The sequence below is a fragment of the Nicotiana tabacum genome, chromosome 3, assembly GCF_000715075.1.
Source record: "Nicotiana tabacum cultivar K326 chromosome 3, ASM71507v2, whole genome shotgun sequence".
NCBI lineage: Eukaryota > Viridiplantae > Streptophyta > Magnoliopsida > Solanales > Solanaceae > Nicotiana > Nicotiana tabacum.
In genome coordinates this window covers 60876375-60899424 of record NC_134082.1, presented here as the reverse complement: position 1 = coordinate 60899424, position 23050 = coordinate 60876375, and the positions used below count along the sequence as shown (strand labels likewise).

At 41.6% G+C, this 23050-nt stretch overlaps 1 long non-coding RNA gene across 1 annotated transcript; it reads left to right on the top strand.

Moving 5' to 3' along the window:
- The first annotated feature begins 569 nt into the window (after positions 1–569).
- Positions 570–22669, top strand: LOC142174809 (uncharacterized). Its single transcript, XR_012703881.1, has 4 exons — positions 570–1121; positions 19849–19916; positions 20896–20962; positions 21349–22669. It is a non-coding gene; the product is annotated as an uncharacterized LOC142174809 (long non-coding RNA).
- The last annotated feature ends 381 nt before the right edge of the window (positions 22670–23050 follow it).

The window sequence follows — 23050 nt, the reverse complement described above, 5'->3', positions numbered from 1 at the left end:
AATGTATATCAAAGGGAAATCTAGGGCAGGTTTTATAGATTCGAGAAAATCCACTACTTTCACCTCGAACTATGCATGTTATATCCTAAGTATTTTGCTTTATATATATATATATATATATATATTAAAAGCATGAACCTCTAAAGTTAAAGTTGAATTACTAAAATGCCCTTCTTATCTACCTAAATATTCTACTTCTAAAAATATTTAGGAATAACATATTAGTAATACCGTTTAGATAGGAAAGAACCGATTTGACTTAAGTGGCGTTTGTAAAAAGTTGTGTTTGTTCTTATTAGCAACTAAGTTTTCTTTTAAGAATAGTTTCAACCGTTGGCTTTCTAAAAGTCTTGTTCAAAAGATGCCTTGAAGGAAAAAAAACTTGCCTAAATGTTTGTCTCTTGCTGTCAAGTGTAGAAAGAAAACAATGCAATTACTAGCTTTTTTCCGAATTTTTTTTTATGACAACTTTGCCAATTCGCCATTCTTGTCAAATCACTTTATCAGTTCTTCTATTCACTTCTTACTATTTGTTTTGAGTTTTTTTGTGAAGAAACTATGATCCCGTTTGGCCATGAAACTTTTTCATTTTTTTTCGAAAACATTTCACTTTTTTAAGAAATCAGTGTTGGATTTTGGTGTTTTCCGAAAATTTGAAAAACTCCAAAAGGTTGTTTTTCAAATCTTTTACTCAAATCACTCACAAAAATTCAAAAACAACCAAAAATTATATTCATGTCCAAACACAACTCTAATTTTCAAATACCATTTTCATTTGAAAAAAAAATTCACTTTTCCCGGAATTTTATTCTATTGCGTGAGCAAATACGCTGAAGATTGCTTCCTTCAAACACCTTGCCTACATACACTCCTTCATACTTTTATTATATAAAATTTTCTAGCATGATTTACTCAATTGAAGGGATGCAATCTTTCATAGTATTAGTTACTAACGTTCAAAATAGTTTCTAACTGTTCCTTTTTCTTATTCTGTTCTCAATTGTGGCAGTCTTTTAAAAACAGAGAAACTATTGGTTGGCTTTTAAAAATGAGAACAAAGCCTTGATGATCAGATGAAAAGATGATCGCGCATTATAGAGCCATACAGTTCTTTGGTGAAGGTAAGCATACAAAATTATATCCTCTTGCCATTGATTTGGGTCTGAAATAACTCATGTGCTTCTACAGAGATGATAGTACATGAGATTATAATAATATTTTATATATGTGTTCCTCTACATATATAATGTGAGACCTTCATATATAAAGGTAAATTTATACTTTTTATCAGATATATAACATGGAACCTTATAAAAAACACTTCTCTTTGTTATTCGTTGCTACAAACCCTTTGTTCTTCGACATAACAAAGGTGCATCCTTTCCCTATCCTATGAACAACCCTTCCATACGTGACAATTAATAGGATTAAGGGTTGTTCGTATCATATGACAGTGTATCTCATTATCAGTGTGGACGTTGCATTTTGCTAATCATAAAAGGTTATCATACATGACTGGAGAATGCACATCTTCTTTTATTTATTAACTAATTAATGTGGTCGGATGTTCTAATTCCTTTATGTTTTGCAACGACGATAAATAAAGTATATAGTTAAACAATCCCAATCCTTTTAGCAGAAGCTCTCTTCTCATTTAACGCGGTTAATTATATAGAGATGCCATGATTATCTCTATTACTTATTATAATACTACTAGGACTTATGAACAACATAAAGGATACATAAGAAACATAACTTTTATTTGTTGAATTTTTTTTCAAGAAACAATAAATTTCACATTAAATTCAGAATTCTGTAACAATTGGTTGCTAAGAGGTTACCTTCTTTGAAATTTATGCAATATATATTTTCCAGCATATATGTGTCAAAATACTAATGAATACACATAAAATATACTATAAAAATAAAAGAATAACCTATGCTATTTTGCTTTACCTTCATTAATAATGAAGTTCATAAAATAAAAAATCTTTTCTTGTCATCCAACTATATATTAGTACCTTTAATGTGCCAACTTTTAATATTAAGCGCTGAAATGCTCTCGGGTCATCCAAAACCCGATCCAAACATACGCCCAAGTCCAAAATCATCATATGAACCTATTAGAAGCATCAAATACCGGTTCCGAGGTCGTTTACTCAAAATGTTGACCAAAGTCAAACTTATCCCTTTTTGCCAACCTTAAGGAACCAAGTGTTCCAATTTCAACCCGAATCCTTCCAAATCCCGAACTAACCATCACCGCAAGTCATAAAACAGTAAAATCACATACAAGAAGTCTTATTTAGGAGAAAGTGGATCTAGAAAGCAAAACGAACGGTCGGGTCGTTACATTCTCCACCTCTTAAACAAACGTTCGTCCTCGAACGAGTCTAGAATCTAACCTGGAGTGTTGAATAAGTGTGGATATCTACTCCGCATGTCCTCATCGGCCTCCCAAGTCGCCTCCTTAACTAGTAGGCCCCTCCACTGAACTTTTACGACAGAAATCTTCTTGGACCTCAACTGATGAACCTGCCTGTCAAAAATGGCAACTAGATCCTCTTCTTAACCCAAGCTCTCATCTAGCTGAACCGTGGTGAAGTCTAACACATACGATCTGTCGGCATGATATATCCGGAGCATAGACACGTGGAAAATCGGATGAATTCCTGATAGACTGGGAGGCAAGGAAAGCTTACAAGCAACCTCTCCAACTCGCCTCAACACCTCAAATGGACCTATAAACCCTGGGCTCAACTTGCCCTTCTTCCCGAACATCATGATCCCCTTCATCGGCGAGACTTTCAAGAGAACCTTCTTGCCCACCATAAATGATAAATCATGCATCTTCTGATCCGCTAACTCTTTTGTCTGGACTGTGCTGTGCGAAGTCGCTCCTAAATCAACTTTACCTTTTCCAAGGCATCCTTCACCAAATCATAACCATATAACTTAGTCTAGCCGGGATCAAACCATCTGATGGGTAAACGACATCACCGACCATATAAAGCCTCAAATGAAGCCATCTCGATGCTAGACTGATAACTGTTATTGTAAGCAAACTCGGCCAAAGGCAAGAATCGATCCCAGTGCCCTCCAAAGTCAATCACACATGCTATGAGCATGTCCTCTAAGATCTGAACCATCCGCTTCGACTGCCCATCGGTCTGCGAATGAAAGGCTATGCTGAGATCTGCCCGAGTCCCCAACTCATTATGTACTGCTCTCCAGAAATACGAAGTAAACTGAGGGCCTCTATCTGATATGATGGAATCAGGCATACCATGCAACCGAACTATCTCCTAAATATAAATCTGGGCCAACCTCTCTGAAGTATACATGGTCACAACCGGAATGAAGTGTACTGACTTGGTCAAACTGTCGACAATGACCCAAACTGTATCAAACTTCCGCAAGTTCTGCGGCAACCCAACTACGAAGTCCATAGTAATGCGCTCCCATTTCCACTCACGTATAGTCATCTGCTGGGGTAGGCCACCTGGCCTCTAGTGCTCATACTTAACCTACTGGCAATTTAGATACCTCGCAACATAATCAACTATGTCCTTCTTCATCCGCCGCCACCAATAATGCTGCCTCAGGTCGCGATATATCTTCGTAGCACCTGGATGAATAGAATACCGAGAACTATATGCCTCATCTAGAATCCTTTCCCTCGGCCCATCAACATTAGGAATACATAGACGACCCTAGAGTCGCAGAACACCATCAATGCCGATAGTAACCTCCTTGGCACCACCCTCTAGTACCGTCTCTCTGAGAACCAACAAGTGCGGATCATCAAATTGGCGAGCCTTGATCCGCTCGAATAGTAAAGCCTAGGCGACAACGCATGCAAGAAATCGGCTGGGCTCTGAAATATCCAACCTCACAAGTCTGTTAGCCAAGGACTGAATGTCCAAAGCTAGTGGCCTCTTCTCTACTGAAATGAATGCCAAACTACCTATACTCTCCGCCTTTCTGCTCAAGGCAACCTCAACTACATTAGCCTTGCCTGGGTGATAATGAATGATAATATCATAGTCCTTTAGTAACTCAAGCCACCTACGTTGTCTCAAATTGGATCCATTTGCTTGAACAAATGCTGCAAACTGCAATGATTAGTGTAAATCTCTCAAGACACCCCATAAAGATAATGCCTCCAGATCTTTAGAGCAAAAACTATCACGGCCAACTCCAAATCATGTACATGGTAATTCTTCTTATAGGGCTTCAGCTGACGTGAAACATATGCAATAACTCGCCCCTCCTACACCAATACACAACCCAAACCAACACATGAAGCATCATAATACACCATATACATCCCCGAACCGGAAGGCAATACTAGCACCAATGCTAAAGTCAATGCAGTCTTGAGCTTCTGAAAGCTCGCCTCACAATCATTGGACCATCGAAACGGAGCACCCTTCTGGGTCAATCTAGTCAAAGGTGCTGCAATAGATGAGAAGCCCTCTACAAATCGACGATAATAACCTACTAACCTCAAGAAGCTCCTGATCTCGGTCGCTGTGGTGGGATGAGGCCAACTCTAAACTGCCTTGATCTTCTTGGGATAAATATTAATACTCTCGCTTGATACAACATGCCCCAAGAATGCCACATAATCCAACCATAACGCACACATGGAGAACTTAGCATATAGCTTCTGTTCCCGCAAGGTCTGAAGCACCACTCTTAGATGATGCTTGTGCTCCTCCATGCTACACGAATAGATCAAAATGTCATCAATGAAGAACACGACAAATGAATCAATATATGGCCTAAACACCCTATTCATCAAATCTATAAATGCCGCTGTGGCGTTAATCAAATCCAAGGACATCACTAGAAACTCATAATGGCCATATCTAGTCTGGAAAGCAGTCTTTGGAACATCCAAATCCCAAATCTTCAATTGATGGTACCCCGATATCAAGTCAATCTTAGAGAACACCCTGGCACCTTGCAACTGGTCAAACAAATCATTAATATGCAGCAACGAGTACTTGTTCTTAATGGTAACTTTGTTCAACTGGCGGTAATCAATGCACATCCGCATAGTCCCATCTTTCTTCTTGACAAATAACACTGGTGCACCCCAAGGTGATACACTTGGTCTGATGAACCCCTTTGCTAGCAACTCCTCAAGTTATTCCTTCATCTCCTTCTACTCTTTTAGAGCCATGCGGTATGGTGGGATAGAGGTAGGCTAAGTACTTGGAGCCAAGTCAAAACAAAAATCAATATCATGATCCGGTGGCATACCTGGAAGATTAGAAGGAAACACATCATAGAACTCCTGGACCATGTCCACTGAATCAATAGCCAGAGTCTCTGTAGTATCCCGAACATAGGCTAGATAAGCCAAACAACCCTTCTCGACCATATGTCGAGCCTTCAAAAAAGAGATAACATGACTAGATGCACTGATAGACAAACCCTTCCACTCCCGTCTAGGAAACTCTGGCATCGCCAAGGTAACAGTCTTGGCATGGCAATCAAGGATGACATGATACAGAGATAACCAATCCATGTCTAGGATGACCTAACAGTCAGTCATATCAAGCAACAAGAGATCCGCTCTAGTCTCAAAACCACAGAATTTAACAATGTATGACTAATAGAGCCGATCCACAACTACAGAATCGCCCACTGGAGTGGACACATAAATAGGAGTACCCAAGGACTCGCGAGGAACATCCAGGAAATGAGAAAATAGAGATGACACATATGAATATGTAGACCCTGGATCAAATAAGATCGAAGCATCCCTACCGTAGATAGAAATAATACTTGTGATCACAGCATCTGGTTTGGCTGGAAAAGCATAGAATCTAGCTAGAGCACCACCTAACTGGCCTCCACCTTTAGGACGACCCCTATCCACTTGCCCTCCGCCTCTAGGTGGACATACATCTGGTGTTGTAATAATAGGCTGAGAACCCTGACGTGCTGCCTTTCCCCAAGTCTGGGACAAAACCTTTTCATGTGGCCAGGATACCCGCACTCGTAACAACCCCTTGGAGCAGTGGACTGCTGCCCTGAAGTTTGACCTTGATGGCCTGAATACCTACTGGAGGAACCCTGAATAGCTAGTAGGCGATAGGAACTCTCTAGCATGGCTCTGAAATAAGGTCGAACTGGGGCACCCCGAGGAGAAGGCGGTACTGGATATGTGGGCCTACTAGGTTGATCTCTCCGAAACTGACCCTTGTCCCTAGACAGAGCACCACTGAACCCTCTAGAATAATGGAACCGCTTGTCCTGCGGCATCTGCTCTCTGCCCCACTGACGAACACCCTCAATCCTCTGAGCTATCTCCACAACTAGCTCGTAAGAAGTCCCTATCTCAACCTCTCGGGCCATAGTGGTCTGGATACCTTAGTGCAACCCCGCAACAAACCTCCATACTCTCTCCGTATCAACAGGAAGTATCATATGTGCATGGCAAGACAACTCAGAGAATCTCTCCTCACAATCGGTCATAGACATCTGACCCTGCTGGAGCTGCTCAAACTGAAATCGCAACTCTTCCATCTGAGAGGGTGGAATATACCTATCCAGAAAGGTACGTATGAACTGGTCCCAAGTCATGGGAGGAGAACCTGCTGGTTTGCCAAGAAGATAAGACTGCCACCATCTATGGGCCCTGCCCTCCAGCTAGAAAGTAGTAAAGTCCACCCCGAAGGACTCCAATATCCTCATGTTGTGCAGTCTGTCCTTGCACCAATCAATGAAGTTTGAGGCTCCTCATGTTGTTCGCCTCGAAAGACATGAGGGTGCAACCTGGTCCATCTATCCAATACCTTTTGCAATCGCCAGCCGTAGCTGGTATGGGCTCAAGCATGGTTGCTACCACTGGCTGGGCTCCGCCCACGGGGAGTGCGCCCAGGGTCTGATACACGGTAGCTTTATTCCTAGGAGCCTGAGTTGTAGGGTTTTGTGTACCCCCTCCCGCCTAAGATATGGCTGGGTTCGTTGGAAGTAAACCAGCCTGCGTCATAGTGTCCATGAACCATAGCATACGACCCATGATCTCCTAAAATCCCGGTGCGAACATGAAATCTACCGGGGCTGGATCTACTTCAGGCACCTCGCCCTGTTCCTCAATAATGAGATCCTCTACTGGATCCGCTAGTGGCATAGCTAGAGCAACTCTGGGACATCCTCGTCCTCTGCCATGGGCTGGAGCCCTCCCTCAGCCTCGGCCTCTAGCCACAGGGGGAGCAGCTCCTCCCTGGTCTGGAACATTCATTGTACGCGTTCTCACCATCTATGAGAGAATACGAGAAAGATACTTAGTACCACATCAACTGCATGATGGGAGATGATGAAAAAGTTTCCTAACACCCTATAACCTCTCAAAGTTAAGAACGGACGTCTCCGCACTGATCCGCGAGATTTCATTAGGCCTGCTCATAATTCGTGAGACCTACATGAACCTAATGCTCTGATACCATGTTGTCACAACCAATTTCTCCTATAGGTCGTGATGGCGCCCAACGTTACCGCTAGGCAAGCCAACAATGAACTAACCATATGATTGTTTTTTTAACAATTTAGAAATAGTTGATTTTTAATTATTGAATAAATAAGAAGTGAAGATTTGATAAAATGTGAAATAAATAATTTTAAGAGAAAATATGATGAAGTAAATAATCAAAAATCATAGAGTGTCTACTAGCATAATTTCAAAGACTTGGTGTAACAAGTGTATGAGTTACTAGTAGAATATACAAAAATACTTAACTATTGTCTGAAATAAAGTAGACAGAAAGTAAATGCAAAAGAAAGACTTCGGGGGCTGCAGAACGGGCTCGGAAGGCAGCTCACCACAAAGTCTCGAAGTATCAGGAGTGCACGCCGGGAAAATAACAAGATGCACCTGCCTCAAATCCTGCACGGTCAGTGCATAAGTGTAGCGTGACTATACAAACAACATGTAACCAGTAAGTATCTTGTCTAACCTCGAAGAAGTAGTGACAAGGGGTTGACTTCAACACTTACTATGGGCTAACAATAAAATACCGAAATTTTAAATAAGCATGGGCTATGTAAATGATAATGAAAACTCAATAACAAGCAATAAATAAACAATTCTTTCACTGGTAGTAAATCCTAAATCAATTTTCATCATTTAACAATTGTAACCTCTCAAGCCAATAGAACGATATCAAGTATAATTGGGCTCCAAGTATTATTACACACGAATTATGCCAAGGTCGTACGGCCTGATCCAAAATACCTATACATATACTGTATGCACTGCCGAGGGTCGAAGGACACGAACCATAGATGCATCTATTAAACTGTCGATGCAAACAACCCGCTCCCATGAGAGTAGAGGAATTTACCTCGCTTGCGGAAATGCTTGCGATACGAGTGAACATAGATTTCTCAAAGTTATTATAAAATTCTTCAATTATTTCCAAAAGTAAGAAGTCTAAACCGGAGATATTAAATCTTACAATCCTAAATCTCAGCTCTATTTAAGACAATTAATACACATAATCAAATAATGATGCCAACAAAGCATGATGTAAACATAAGACTACCCGGATATCACATAGAAAATATAGCTATACACGGACTCTCGTCACCTAGTGCGTACGTAGCTCCCCACACAAGTAATTTACAATAAACACATCTAAGGCGATGATTTCCCTCTTACAAGGTTATACAAGAATCTTACCTCGTTCTCAAGTTCACTTTCGATCCACAAATATGTTTTAAATCATCAACTCAGTGCCAAATGACTCGAAACTAGTCAAATGTTATATAAAATGATCAATACATGTTCAAAAGTTCATATCCTAACTATTAGAGTGGTTACCCAACCCCAATTGAAGGATTCCTAAATTCATCCCCCGAACCCACGTGTCCGAATTCCAAAATTTTTGAAGAAAGTTGTTACCCATAACCTCAAGAACCCATATATATAATTTTCACTCAATTCCATAACCATTTTCATGGTTAAATTCCATTTTTATCAAAACCTAGGTTTTTCATCTAAATCCATAGTTTTCACAATTTTTCATGTTAAAATCTACCCATAATCTATGTTTTAAACTCATATTGTATAGAAATCACTTACCTCAAAGTATTAGGTGAAAACCCCTCTCCAAAAGCTCCAAAATCGCCCAATGAATGAAAGAAATGAGTCAAAAATGGTTTAACTCCCGACTTAAATGAACCTCACTGCCTAGTGACTTTTGCACCTGCGACACCTCTGTAGCACCTGCGGTTAAGCTTCTGTAGACAAAATCACGCAGGTGAGGACGAAGCCCAGGTCGACCTCCCCCGCTTCTGTGACCAAAGGTTCGCATCTGCGAGTCCACTTCTGCGGTGAGTGCGTCGCACCTGCGCCCCCATTCCGCTTCTGCGATAACCTCCTTCGCACCTGCGCCTCCGCAGGTGCGGTACCTTCCCCGCTTCTACGGTCACTAGGCAGCCTATACTGTGCTGCTTCTGCGGTCCTTGGCTCACTTCTGCGAGCTCGCACCTATGGCTGGCCCTCCGCAAGTGTGATTGCACTAGAAGTTGGGTGCTTCAACTGTTCAAATGGTATTCAGGTCCCCAAGGCCCCGTCCAAACATACCAACAAGTTAGAATCATGAAACGGGCTCGCTCGCACTCTCGGAATGCATAAAACAACATCAAAACTAAGAATCACACCCCAAACTAAATTGAATCAACTTATGAACTTCAAGTTCTTCCAACTTACTCCGAACGCGCCGAAGCATACTTAGACTACTTGGAATGACTCCAAATTTTGTGTGCAAGTCTTAAATCACCATACGGAACTATTCCCAGTCTGGGAATCTCAATTGGACAACGATAACACTAAATCCTACTTCAAACCAAATTTAAAATTTTTTAAAACCTTCAATGTGCCAACTTTCAATATTAAGCGCCAAAACGCTTTCGTTCATCCAAAATCCGATTCAAACATACGCCCAAGTCCAAAATCATCATACAAACCTATTGGAACCGTATCCCGGTTCCGAGGTCGTTTACTCAAAATGTTGACCAAAGTCAAACTTAGATTTTTGCCAACCTTAAGGAACCAAGTGTTCTGATTTCATCCAGAACCCTTCCAAATCCCGAACTAACCATCTCCGAAAGTCATAAAATTGTAAAAGTACATATGGTAAGTCTTATTTAGCGGAACAGGGATCTAGAAAGCAAAACGATCGTTCAGATCGTTACAATATGAGACCCTGTTCGAATTGTTGAGAGGTTCATTTTTGGAATCTAGTTTTCTTCTCAAGATCAGGATTTTAGTTATATATTTGCAAAGTTCTTAGAGAGGACAGAAGATTGGAGAAACGAATAATTTATTTGGAATTTAGTTCTCTTTTTTTCTTGATATTATGTATATGTGAAGTCGGTGAAGGTTTTTCTTTTATAAGGGCTTGTCTTATAAAGCCTTAGACCAATACCATTCTCATATTCTATTAGCCTTTCACATAATGACAATGGACATATCTCGTTTTTAGTTTAGATATTTATTCTGTACAAACTTAGATTTTTTAGGACTAGTTTATCTCTTTTCCTTAGCATCTATGCCACTGCTAGCTAGAGCTTGCCAAAAGGTTCATTCATTCAAAAAATAAGTTGGTTTAGATAATGTAGGAGGGTTTTCCAAAGTTGTCTGGATTAGACAAACTTTGGCATTATTGGACATTAAAGCATACATATATGACAGGGATTGCATTCAGAGATGTAGTTAAATCATAGAGAGCTGCTTAATAACCACGCTAATTTGGCCCAATTGTTGCCACACTTGTGAAATGACTACCATAACCTCATTCGAATTTCTCCCAACAATTTTCCCTCCAAAACACAATAGTAAATATAGTAACTTCCTCCTCTGCCCAAATACATTGAGCAATATGAAATCATTTATGTTCCCATACAAAGGAAGATGAAAATTCTCTACATTCATTGTGTATTTGATGTGTAGATGTATGCGGCGAAATCGAAAGACTTAATTTCTCGCTATTAAGCCATTTCGGAAGAATGCCTCGAGACCCCGAGGACGTGGAGCTGCGACCGAGTCCCCTCCCTCGAGGCTCGTCAAGGCCCGACTCGAAGAAGATGAAGGTCGAGGCTAGAACGGAAGTGGAAGTTCCCAAGGCATATGACTAAGTCTGACAGAGCCGACCTATCCAGAGCTTATGCCGAAGCGTCGCATCTAGCTGTCCCATCTCCATACTTTACAATTAATGCATGTTGTACTATAACCGGGTTCCCCTCCTATATAAAGGGAACCCACACTACTTTGTAATCGGCTGATGTTACTCCAACTATTCTCTACTAGATCAATAATATCTCTCTCTCTTTTCTCTCTAACTTGCTCGTCCTTACTAGCTCGAGGCCACTTTAGCATTTACTACTCTCTCACTTGTTCTTCATTTATTGCTTGGTATTGGCCATAAAGAGCCTTGCTTGATTATATTGTAACTGTTGCCCCATTCCCGATTACCCCCGATAGCTCGAGATCGAGCCCAGATATTGACCTTGAGATCCTCCATCGACCAGTCCGAAGCCAGGGTAGCAAGCCCCTCGGTTTGATTACTGCCCCGTTTTAGCTTGTATTTTATCGTTAAACTTCATATTCTTAGCACCATCTTCTCTAACAACTAGCATAAAAATAGATCACGTATTTTTAGAATATCATTTACAAATTTAATTGTTGTTACCATTTTCACGGTAAACAGTTTGGCGCCCACCGTGGGGCTAAAAATAATAGTGATTATTTTCTTGCTAGTTTCATTACAAAAACGCAAGTTATCTTTCACACTTTTTCTTGTCCAAGATCTCTTGATTTTGGTCGAAATGTTCTGGCTCGGTAAACAAAGTCGAGAATGACAACCTCGAAAACCATGGGGAAAACAGCGTGGCTGTTCTAGCTGCTGGAACAGAACCGCAGAATCCCAAGGACATGCTCGGACCGATTCTAGCGAACACGGATTCACATGACGCACAACAAGTTAACGAAACCTCACACACCGACGGAAGCATACAACATGGTGACCAACTAGAAGCCCAAAAAAACCTCGGCTCAGGAAGCGCAGGAAGTTAGTCTTCACGATATTTTTGAAATGTTGTAGGCAGAGCAATTGGCTATCGCTCAGTTACAAAGCCATCCGAAGACTTCCAGCACAGTAGCGCCGAAAACTACTCCCCCAGCCGAACGGGTACTAGAGAGGTCTAGCAATGATGGATCGGTAGCCGATCCTGCCATGGTGAGAATGCTGGAGGATTGCACCAAAAGGATCGAGTTAGGCGAGAAAATGATAGCAGCCAACGATAAGAAAGTCAAAACCCATAACTTCAGAGTTGACAAAATCCCGGATGCACCCCCGGTCCTCAAGGGTGTGGATTTGAAGAAGTTCATACAAAGGTCGTTCCCCGAGGAAGCAGCCCCGGAACCCATTTCAAAGAAGCCCAGAACACCAGAACTCCCTAAGTACAGCGAGACCTCAGATCCCAACGAACACATCACCGCTTATACGTGTGCGGGAAAAGGCAACGACCGAAAAGATGATGAGATCGAGCCCGTCTTATTGAAGAGGTTCGGGGAAACACTCTATAAAAGAACCATAATGTGGCATCATAACCTAGCGCCTGACCCCATAAACGCGCCTAACGTACCGGCAGATTCCTCCATAAAGGCACACGCCGGTGCCATCGAAACAACGATGAGAAAGCCCGACACATCCAGGGCCGAGCAAAGGGAGAATGAAACGTTACGGGGATTCACACCTCATTTCCTGATGGAAAGAACGGGATTACCCCCAGTCTTGGATGAATGGGCAACACAGGCCTTCACTCGAAGCCTAAACAAACTGAGCCCGACGATTTCAAGGTAGTTCAAACAAAACTTGATCAGGTACCCAGCCAAGACCTGGTTAGGTTCCCATACCCGGCATCATTCGCAAATCAGGGTCATGGATGACCATTCGGGAGACTCCTCGCAAACAGGCTCCTGGCAAAGAAACCAATGCTAAACAGAGGGAGGTACCGCCCGTGCGCTGCAGACAGGAGGAACGCCCCGAGATGCAATCAACCTCGCAACGACCGGAGAATGGCCCGAGGACAATATCCTCGAGGAATCGACAACAAAGCCAGATTCGACGAGGACACATGGCCGTCAAGGGCACCTTGCCCGTCAGAGTACAATTTCCACATCGATATACCAAACATTGTGTTTGCCATAGGCAAAATCAGGAACGTCAAATGGCTCGGACCAACTCGGCCGAATTCCTCTCAAAGGAATCACAGCCTGACGTGGGAACTACATAGCAAGTACGGCCGCGAGGCCGAAGATAGCCACCAGCTCCGAAGGAAAGACACCAAGCCGCTCGACAAAAATTACCACCGAGAACTGACGAGCGACCGAATTCGAGTTCAGTCCCCAGTGCGGAAGGCGGCCAGGAGGACCGAAACAAACAAGCCACAGCACATTACCATGATAATGGAGGAGCAACGACCCTTTCCAAGAACTTGTAAAAGGAAGAGCAAAATTTCTCGCCGCCGGAGAAAGGCAGATCTGGGGATATACCCCCAAGAACGCCCTTACATTCAGCAAAGAGGGAACCTAGAACTCGTCTCTACCTCACAATGATGCACTGGTAACCTTCTTCCTCACTCGATCCATTATTAATAAAACATGTGCACATGAGTGCAGGTGGCTTGATCAGCACTGACGGGCCAAGGATGATGGGGCGGCTAAAACCGCCAGGTCAAAACACAACCACCTCTCGAATCTTTGATAGATTCCAAACGGCAATCACTACGACAAGGAGAAAGACCATTTTCTCAGTACGGCATGACTGGCCCAAACCGGAATGCCGAGTTCCATATCAGCAAAGGAAGCGCAAGGCACGTACGCCTTACCCATATGACCACGAGCACATCGCCCGAGGACAGGGCCGCCCCCACTTTGCCAAAAGGATGAAATTCCACACAAGGGATAGAATTAAAACCGTCGATAGGAAGCAATACGCGACAAGGGTAAATCCTGCATCACATGATGCATCACTGGCACCAATATCTCCACTCTCGAAAGAGTCAAAGGGTAAGCGAACCACATCATCGGCCAAGCCCGATTAAACATAGCGAAGGGCTGTACTAGAGTCCCCACCCTGAAACGGCAGGAACATACCAAACCTCGAAACATCGCCTACACATCCTACGGTAAAAAAGAACTACCTCACTCCTTCGTTATTTTTTCACTAACATGTATGCAGACAATCGGCTAGGGCGTTCGGAAGTTCTAACTCTACCCGGAGACCCCAAGGCCTTAACAGAACCCGTCGCGCTCTTTCCCCTCGGTCAGACTTCCGCCCTGAAGAGGGTCTTGCCAGCAAGGTTCTTAGTGGAGCAATGTACCCCCTGAGGAGGATCCGACAAGACCACATGCCTTCTTCTGCAATCAAACGATGAGGGACACCCCCCCTTTTTTTGAAGGCGCCATCCGCTCGGAAGGGCCGGGGAACGGCAGACTGAGTTCTTGTAGGGAAGCAATGTACCAGTCCAACGGGTCGAAAAAACTGTGTCTGTATAGTCAGGCTCCCGTTGTGATAGGGATAGGATTCACAAAACTAAGTTTACCACCAAGAGTAACAATTGTAAAGCTAGGTTCATTGCTATTTTGGATGATTCTAATTGTTGGCGTATCTCTAAGGTCGTTAATGAGCACAATCATGATTTGCTCCTCGCTATATTGCGGTTGATGGCTAGACATAGGTCCAGTAGTGATTCTTTGAATAGGGATCATGTAGCTCACAATATGCCAGATCCTCCAAGAATGTTAGACTTGCCGAGATTCAATGTGGTTGACTACAAAATTTGGATTGCACTCAAAAGGATTGTAGAAATGTTATTTTAAAGAGTAAGAATTTTGAATTGCAAGAAGGGGATGCACAATCATTGCTCAACTTTTTTCGTGAAATGTAGGTAAAGGATAGGGAATTTTTCTATTCAATAGACGTTGATAATGTTGGTCGGCTGTGAAATGTGGTATAAGTACATTCACACTGTAATGCGGTGTATGAGTAATTCCATGATTCAATATGCTTCAATTTGACGTACTTTGTGAATTGCTATAATGTGCCATGTGCTTCATTTGTTGGCATCAATTACCACAGACAATCCATACTACTAGGATGTACTCTTGTGTCTCGAAGATATCAATAGTTACTAATTAGTTTTTAGAACTTGGCTTGAGATCACGAGAAATGTTCATCCAGATACTATCATAACCGACCATGTCCGAGCATTAAGCCATCCAATGCTAAAGTAATGCCACATACAATACATAGGTATTGTATTTGGCACATATTCTCGAAGTTGCCTCGTTACTTAAGTGGGGTTCATCATTCTAAAATTGAACATGGAGAATTTAAGTCCATAGTCCTTGATAGTATTACTGTTGAAGATTTTGAGAGAAATGTATAGAATATATTGCAAACTATAATTTGTATACAAGGAATTGGTTCAACAAGCTTTACTCTGAGAAGGAGAAATGGGTCCCTATGTACCTTGATGTCTATTTTTGGGATGGTGTACTATATACGTAAAGAATTGAGGGGATGCATGCATTCGTTGATGGATATATTACCCATCAAAACATCCTGAAAATGCTTGTTCACCAGTGCAAGTTAGCTATAAGTGCTAAGCATGAAAAATAGTTGAAAGCAGAATACAAGTCAAAGGGCTTTCAAATTGAAAGTGAATCACAATTCAAGTGGGAGGAATATGCAATTCAGTGTTATACTCGTGCATTATATGAATGTTTCAAGATACAATTAAGAAAATTATATCATTGTAAAATCAACACCCCTGACGATCATCAAGTTATCCCTGGTGTTGAGATATTCATTGTTAGTGATTATTCAGCTGTGGTAAAGATGGTAGAAATCTATTAGAGTACATAGTTGAATATACACCTAGCGGTGATTATTTTAGTTGTAGATGTATATAGTTCGAGTGTAAAGGGATACATTTTTACCATATACTCAAGATCTTGTCACGCATAAAGATTGATAAAATTGATGTAATGTATATTCTGACAAGGTGGAAAAGAGATGTTATTCCGCCAAACTTGAATCGATTCTTTCAAGGAGGTTACCCAAATATGACTCTTGAGTACAAGACATACAGAGGCATGTTGAATTATTTTGACATGGCTTGTGATATAGTATTGGGCACCAACGTGAAGGTTCATTATGTTATGCATAACTTGAAAAGAATGGTGCATAATCTTCAAAATCGAGACGACAAAATGATCATGCCAAATCCCGACCTAGATTACTTAGATGAAACTAAAGGTCCATTTCTACGAGATCCCTAATACACTCAATCATGTGGCAGGGCACGTTTGAATCGACATAGAGGAAGAATTGAGTACTATTTTACAAGTTCAGAGTCATGAGGTGGATTTGGATCTAGTAATGATGGGAAAACTTGTGTTAGGGGAGGTAGTAGGGGTGGTGGCAGTGGTAGTGGCAATCGTGTTGGTAGAGGTAGTGACAATCATCTTAGTTGTATTCTATCTTTTAGACTTAAAATATTGTTCTTCTAAAAAAAAAGAGTACAAAAAGTATTTGTTTGGTGCCTATGTTTTTGTCACTTTGAATTCTAATGTGCTACATGATCCTAATCCAACACTGGATAAATGTAGATTAGTTATTATTGATGATGAAATAACTTGAAGTTCATAATACTCCATAACGCAAGTATGTGACCTTTCCTTTGCCTCTTTGGGATAATGCAAGTACGCATCCAACGATTCTATTAGCAGAGGAAAATAGAGTTTCTCTATTAGCAATGTTGATAACAATATATAAAGTACGACTATGAAAACCTAGTGAAATATAAGCTTAGTATTAGACAATAACCTATGATTTGCAAACAGAGGTGGATCTAGGATTTCAAAGGTGCAGGTGCCAGGTGTCATTGTCTTTCATGTTCACTAGCTAGAGATGGAAATGATTCAATCCATTTTAGGTTATTCGATTTAGAAAAATTTTGGTTCATAAATAAATCATTTAATCATCTAACTGAAATTAGTTTAATTCAATACTGATCTAGTTCCTATCGATTCAAATTATATGAATAAAATAAGAAAATACATTAAAATAGAAGCAGGTTTGTTAAAGAGTAAATTGCACCCTTTTAATTCAAACATATAATATACTTAAATCATAGTAACAAGCGAATTGCAACTTATTTATAATTCTATTAAAACATACAAGAAAAAGTAACTTCAGCGAGAGAAATGCACTCGTTCCATCAACAACATAGGTGTAACGACTCGGTCGGTTATTTTGAGTGTTGTAGCCCATTCCTCCATTTACTGCTCTTTTTATGCTTAACTGTTGTTCTGTGACTTGTCGGGATAGTTGATTCGGTTCCGGGAATATTTTGGAATAAGATGAAACACTTAGTCTCAAGGTTGGAAGCTTAAGTTAAAAAGATTGATAGGATATTGACTTATATGTAAACGACTCTGGAATGGAGTTTTAACGGATTTGATAGCTCCGTAGGATATGTCCAGATAATGATTTGGAGGTCCGTAGTTGATTTAGGCTTGAAATGGAAAAAGTTGGAAAATTAGATATTTTGAAAATTGAGAAGTTTGACCGAGAGTTAACTTTGTGGTTACCGGCTGAATTTTGGTTATGGGAGTTGGAGTAGTTTATTGTGTCAATTATGACTTGTGCACGAAATTCGAGGTCAATCGGACTTGATTTGATAGGTTTAGGCATCGATTGTGGAAGTTGGAATTTCTTAGTTTTTGTTAGGCTTGAATTGAGGTGCGATTCGTGTTTTTGATGTGATTCAAGACCTCAACTAAGTTTGAATCATGTTTTAGCACTTGTTGGTATATTTGGTTGAGATCCCGTTGGCCTCGGGTGGGTTTCAAATGTTTAACGGATCAAATTTTGGACTTGGGAGATTGCTAAAGTTTTTCTGGTGTACATATCTGGTTTCCTTCTATGCGATCGCATAGATAGGTCTGTAATCGCGAAAGCTTGTTTGGGAAGCTGAGATTTTTTTACTTTACGCATTCGCGAGATAGAGCCTGCGATCGCGTAGGTTGGTCTAGCAGTGAATCGTGAACACGTGGGCTAGGCCGCGTTCACAAAGAGGAAACAAGGCAGACCTGAGTTCGCGCGTTTGTTCTTCGCGATCACATGAGGAGGGACGCGATCGCGTAGGTATGAGGAGGTAGTGTTTCACGTTCGCGTGAGACTTATCACGTTCACGTAGGGTTAATTATTAGGAATCTTAGTTTGTGCTTCGCGATCGCGAAAATAGCATTTTTTGCGATCGCGAAGTATTTTCCGCGATTGTGATTAAGGTATAACGGGGCAGAATCAAAACAAAGGTTTGAGTTTATTTCACAATTTAATTTTGGGAGCTCGGTTTTGAGGCGATTCTTGGAGAGATTTTCAAGGGAGTTATTGGGATAAGTGATTCTTACTTAGTTTTGGTTAAATTCCATGATTATATCTTTGATTTCATCATTTAATTATTGATTTGGTTTGAAAAACTGGGGGGAACTGGAGAAACCTTCTTAGGTTAAATTTTGGGTAGGGGTAGGCATCGGTTGGTTCGGTTCGGTTTTGTAGAAGTTTGGTTCGCTTTATTCGGTTTTCGGTTTGTGATTTTGATAACCAAAACCGAATCATAATAACTTTGGTTCGGTTCGGTTTAGTCGGTTCGGTTTTTCGATTTCAAGCCATGACAAAATATTATGAAACAACAAAAATAGATTACCTGTTGAGAGAATAGCCAAAAAGACTAACCAAAAACTCTAAGTCCAATAACAGATCTCTACAAATTTTCTTGATTTTGCTCTCTTTTCATGGCCTTGGTCTTAGGTTGCAGCCTCCTTATTTTGTAATCTGATCTGCTCAGGGTGGGAGGGAGGGGCGGGGGCACAACATCTTACCATGTTCACCATCATCTCAGGTTGGATCATCTCTTCAATTCTAGCTTATGAACAATATCCTTCTTGGAGATGTTCAAAATGTCACCTTGCTCTTCCACCTTTTCTATGAGAAGTTTTAGTAGAGGCACGTTTGACAGTGTATTGCATGAACCTAACATTATCAACTTCTTCTGTTCAATCAAAAGAGAAGTACATTATTCCATATAAACTGAGGAACTTTACAAAGTTTCAAAAAGAGAAAATTTCAGTCAAATTTCTCAGAGGAACAGTATCTAAACTTAGCACGTGTAAGGGCCACATTAATCCTGTGCCAGCCTCCAAGCAATGAAGAAATGTAGTTTCTTGGATTTTCACTTGACCTTACAAAGGATAGCATGATGCAATCTTTATCCCTTCCCTACAAAGAGTAGATCAAATTACAACAAAGAGCCAGGTTTTATTCGGTTTTGGGCTTAGGCTAAACAAATTTGTTTTATCGGTTTAACAGAAAACCGAATCATTAAAACCGATCACCGAACGAACACCGAACTTTTTAAAACTATAAACCGCAAACTGACCGAATACACTGAAAAAACGAAACCGAATAAACCGAAATTTTTGATTCGGCCGATTTTTCGATTCGGTCGGTATTATACCCACCCCTAATTTTTGAGATTTGGGCGAGATTTTGGTATCGGATTTGAGTAATTTTGGTATGGTTGGACTCGTGGTTGAAGAGTATTCCTATTTTGTAACTTTCATCGAATTCCGAGGCGTGGGCCTCTAGGTTGACTTTTGAGTTGACTTTTCGACTTTTGATTAGGAACTTAGCATTTTCATATGGAATTAATTCCTGCAGCTTGAGTTTATTGTTTTGAATTGTTTGTGGCTAGATTCGAGGCATTCGGAGGCCGATTCGCGAGGCAAGGGCTTGTTAGAGTAGATATTTGCACGGTTTGAGGTAAGTAACACTTCTAAACTTGGTTCTGAGGGTATGAAACCCCAAATTATGTGTTATACAATTGGTGTTGAGGTGACACACATGCTATGTTACGGGCGTGTGGGTGTCCATCATAGGAATTGTGACTTGGTCAATTCCATGGAACTGTATAGTTGAATAATCTTGTTGTTATCCATATATTTCTCCATGTGTTAGAGAATTTGAGCCGCAAGTCTTGTTAGAAATCATGGTTAGGCTACACGATGGTACTTTTGAGACCCACAGAGGCTGTGTTACATGTTGAGTTGTTTGCCTAATTTAAAATTATGTACTAATCACTGCTATTATTTGCATATCATATCTCAATCTCTGTTGCCCTTTATTGATACATCATATCATCATTGTTTGGGCTGATTATCATGATTTTTGTGAGCTCGAGAGACTAGAGAGATTGATGACTGAGTGAGGTTGAGGGTCTGATTGTGAGGATATTTATGGGATCGGGCTGCATTCCACGACATGCTTTATTGATCCATGCCATGATTGGCTTATTATAGCGTTTGGACTGGATTTTCCCTTCCGGAGTCTACACACCCACAGTGAGCGCAGGTACCGACTGAGTACGAGTGCAAGTGTTGAGAGATTGGGAGGATTGAATGACTGTGAAGATGGAGTGATTGTAAGGAATGTGTGATTCGGAGGATGACGTGAATAGGAGGATGGAGTGATTGTTCCTCTGAAAGTATGCATATGATTTTATCACTGTTTTTTACTCCAGTTGACATACGTAACTAACATGTACATATTGAGATGCATTATTTCTTATCTCAATTGTACTGGGCATACCCTACCTGTTTGGGCCTTATTTGTTAAATTGGAAGCATGTCTACCTTTCTGTATCGTATTTCTGTAATTGAACCGTAACTGTAAATCTCAATAGTTAGACTTTTTACTTACTGAGTTGGCTTTACTCACACAACACCCTGCGCTTAATGTGCAGATCCAGCTATTTCCGGTCACGGTAGTTGCCGATTCTCAGTGTTTTCAGCCATTCGGAGATTTTCAAGGTAATTGCTATGGTGTCCGCAGACCTTGACTCTCCTCCCGTATCCCTTACTTTTGCTTATTTAGTTTCTCCATCTTTGTAATGGTGTAGATGCTCATGTACTCAGTGATACCCTGATTTTGGGAAACTTATCGAGTTGTGACGGTTTTAACTAGTTTTATGAGATTTTTCACTTATTTAAATCAGTTTTAGGATATTTTGAATTTGAAAGGGGTGGTATGTATGAGATGTCAGCTTGACTAACATCATAACAAGCACCATCGCGACAGTTGAATTTTGAGTCGTGAAAATAGTTAAAGGGATAAGGCGTCGTCACATTCATGTATTCTTGTCGTGCGGATTTGTTGATTTCGGGAACTAAACTTCTATTATTATATTCTCTCACAGATGGTGAAGACACGTACTACCGGCCCAGACGGACATCCATCAGTACCACCGGCTAGGGCCACGAGAGGTTGGGGCCCTGTAAGGGTCGCTATAAGGGCCGAGGTGCAGCTCGTACAACATCTAGAGTAGCACCTGCAGATCCACCAGTTGCTCCAGCTTAGGAGCAGGTTCCAGATATGGTTGAGATAGTTGGGCCAGCTCAGGCACCAGCTGTGCTCGTTGTGATTCCAGACCTTCAAGAGGCTTTGGCTGAGATATTGACCCTTTGCACTAGTCTTGCTCAGGCAGTTTCTGTTCACACCACGCTAGCCACTTCTTAGGTCGGGAGAGGTACTCAGACTCCCGCTTCTCGTACTTCATAGTAGGTGATGTAGGGACTTCAGACACTAGGGGGTACTACCAACCTAGCCGACTGCAATTGTTCGGGCTCAGGTGGGTCCTATTATGACTGATGAGGAGCAGAAGAGGCTAGAGAGATTTGGGAGGCTTAGGCCTCCATCATTCAGTGGGGCTAAGTCAGAGGATGCCCAGGACTTCTTGGATAGGTGCCAGCGAATTCTTCGCACGGTGGGTATTCTAGAGACTAGTGGGGTCTCATTTACTACTTTTCAACTGTCGGGGGCTGCCTTTAGATAGTGGGAGGTCTATGAGAAGCGCAACACATTCGGTGCAACACCACTTTTATGGCATGAGTTTTTCGTTCTATTCTTGGAGAAGTTTGTGCCACAGACCCGCAGGGAGGAGCTACGTAGGCAATTTAAGCAGCTGTGTCAGGAGGGCATGTCTATGACCTAGTATGAGATGAGATTTTCAGAGTTGGCTCATCACGCAGTTTGGTTGGTTCCCACCAAGAGGGAGAGGATTAGGAGGTTTATTGATGGCCTCCACTATCAGTTGCATTTTGTTATGACTTGGGAGAGTGTATCAGGTGATACGTTAAAAGAGGTGGTTGATAGTGTTCGATGGCTAGAGATAGTTCATAATCAGGAGCGTGAGGAGAGGGAGGCCAAGGGGCTTTATGGTTTGGGTGGTTTCAGTGGGTGTTCCTTCTGGGAACAGTCCTACCACAACAGTGGTCGCCATTATAGGCCTTTTCAGATGGCTCATCTAGTTCATCATGGTGCATCACTAGCCATGGTCTCATTGCCCGTCCAGGTCAGTCATCTCTCAGTGCTCTCCCAGCTCATAGTTCATCCCGTGCTCCATTAGTTCAGGGTTCATCTGTGCTAGGTCCTTCTAGCAATTACTCTGGTACTCGGGGCTTGATTATGTCCCCACCACCACAAGCGGGGAGTTTCTTCGAGTGTGGGGAGTTTGGCCATATGTGGAGATAGTGTCCCTATTGCTTGGGAGGTCCAGTTTAGTAGAGGGGTCAGGCTATGACTTCCGCACCAGTTACTTTACTACCCACCCAGCCAGCTCGAGGTAGGGCTCAAGAAGCCAGAGGTCGCTCTAGAGGGGGAGGCCAATCAGGTGGTGGTTAGGCCCGATTCTATGTTATTCCTGCCAGGCCATATGTTTTTGCTTCCGATGCAGTGATCATAGGTATTGTCTCAGTATGCCACAGAGATTCTTCAACATTATTTGACCCTGGTTCTACTTATTCCTATGTATCATCCTATTTTACTCATTATTTGGATATGCCCCGTGAGTTCTTAGTTTCACGTGTTCATGTATCTACGCCGGTTGGTGATACCATTGT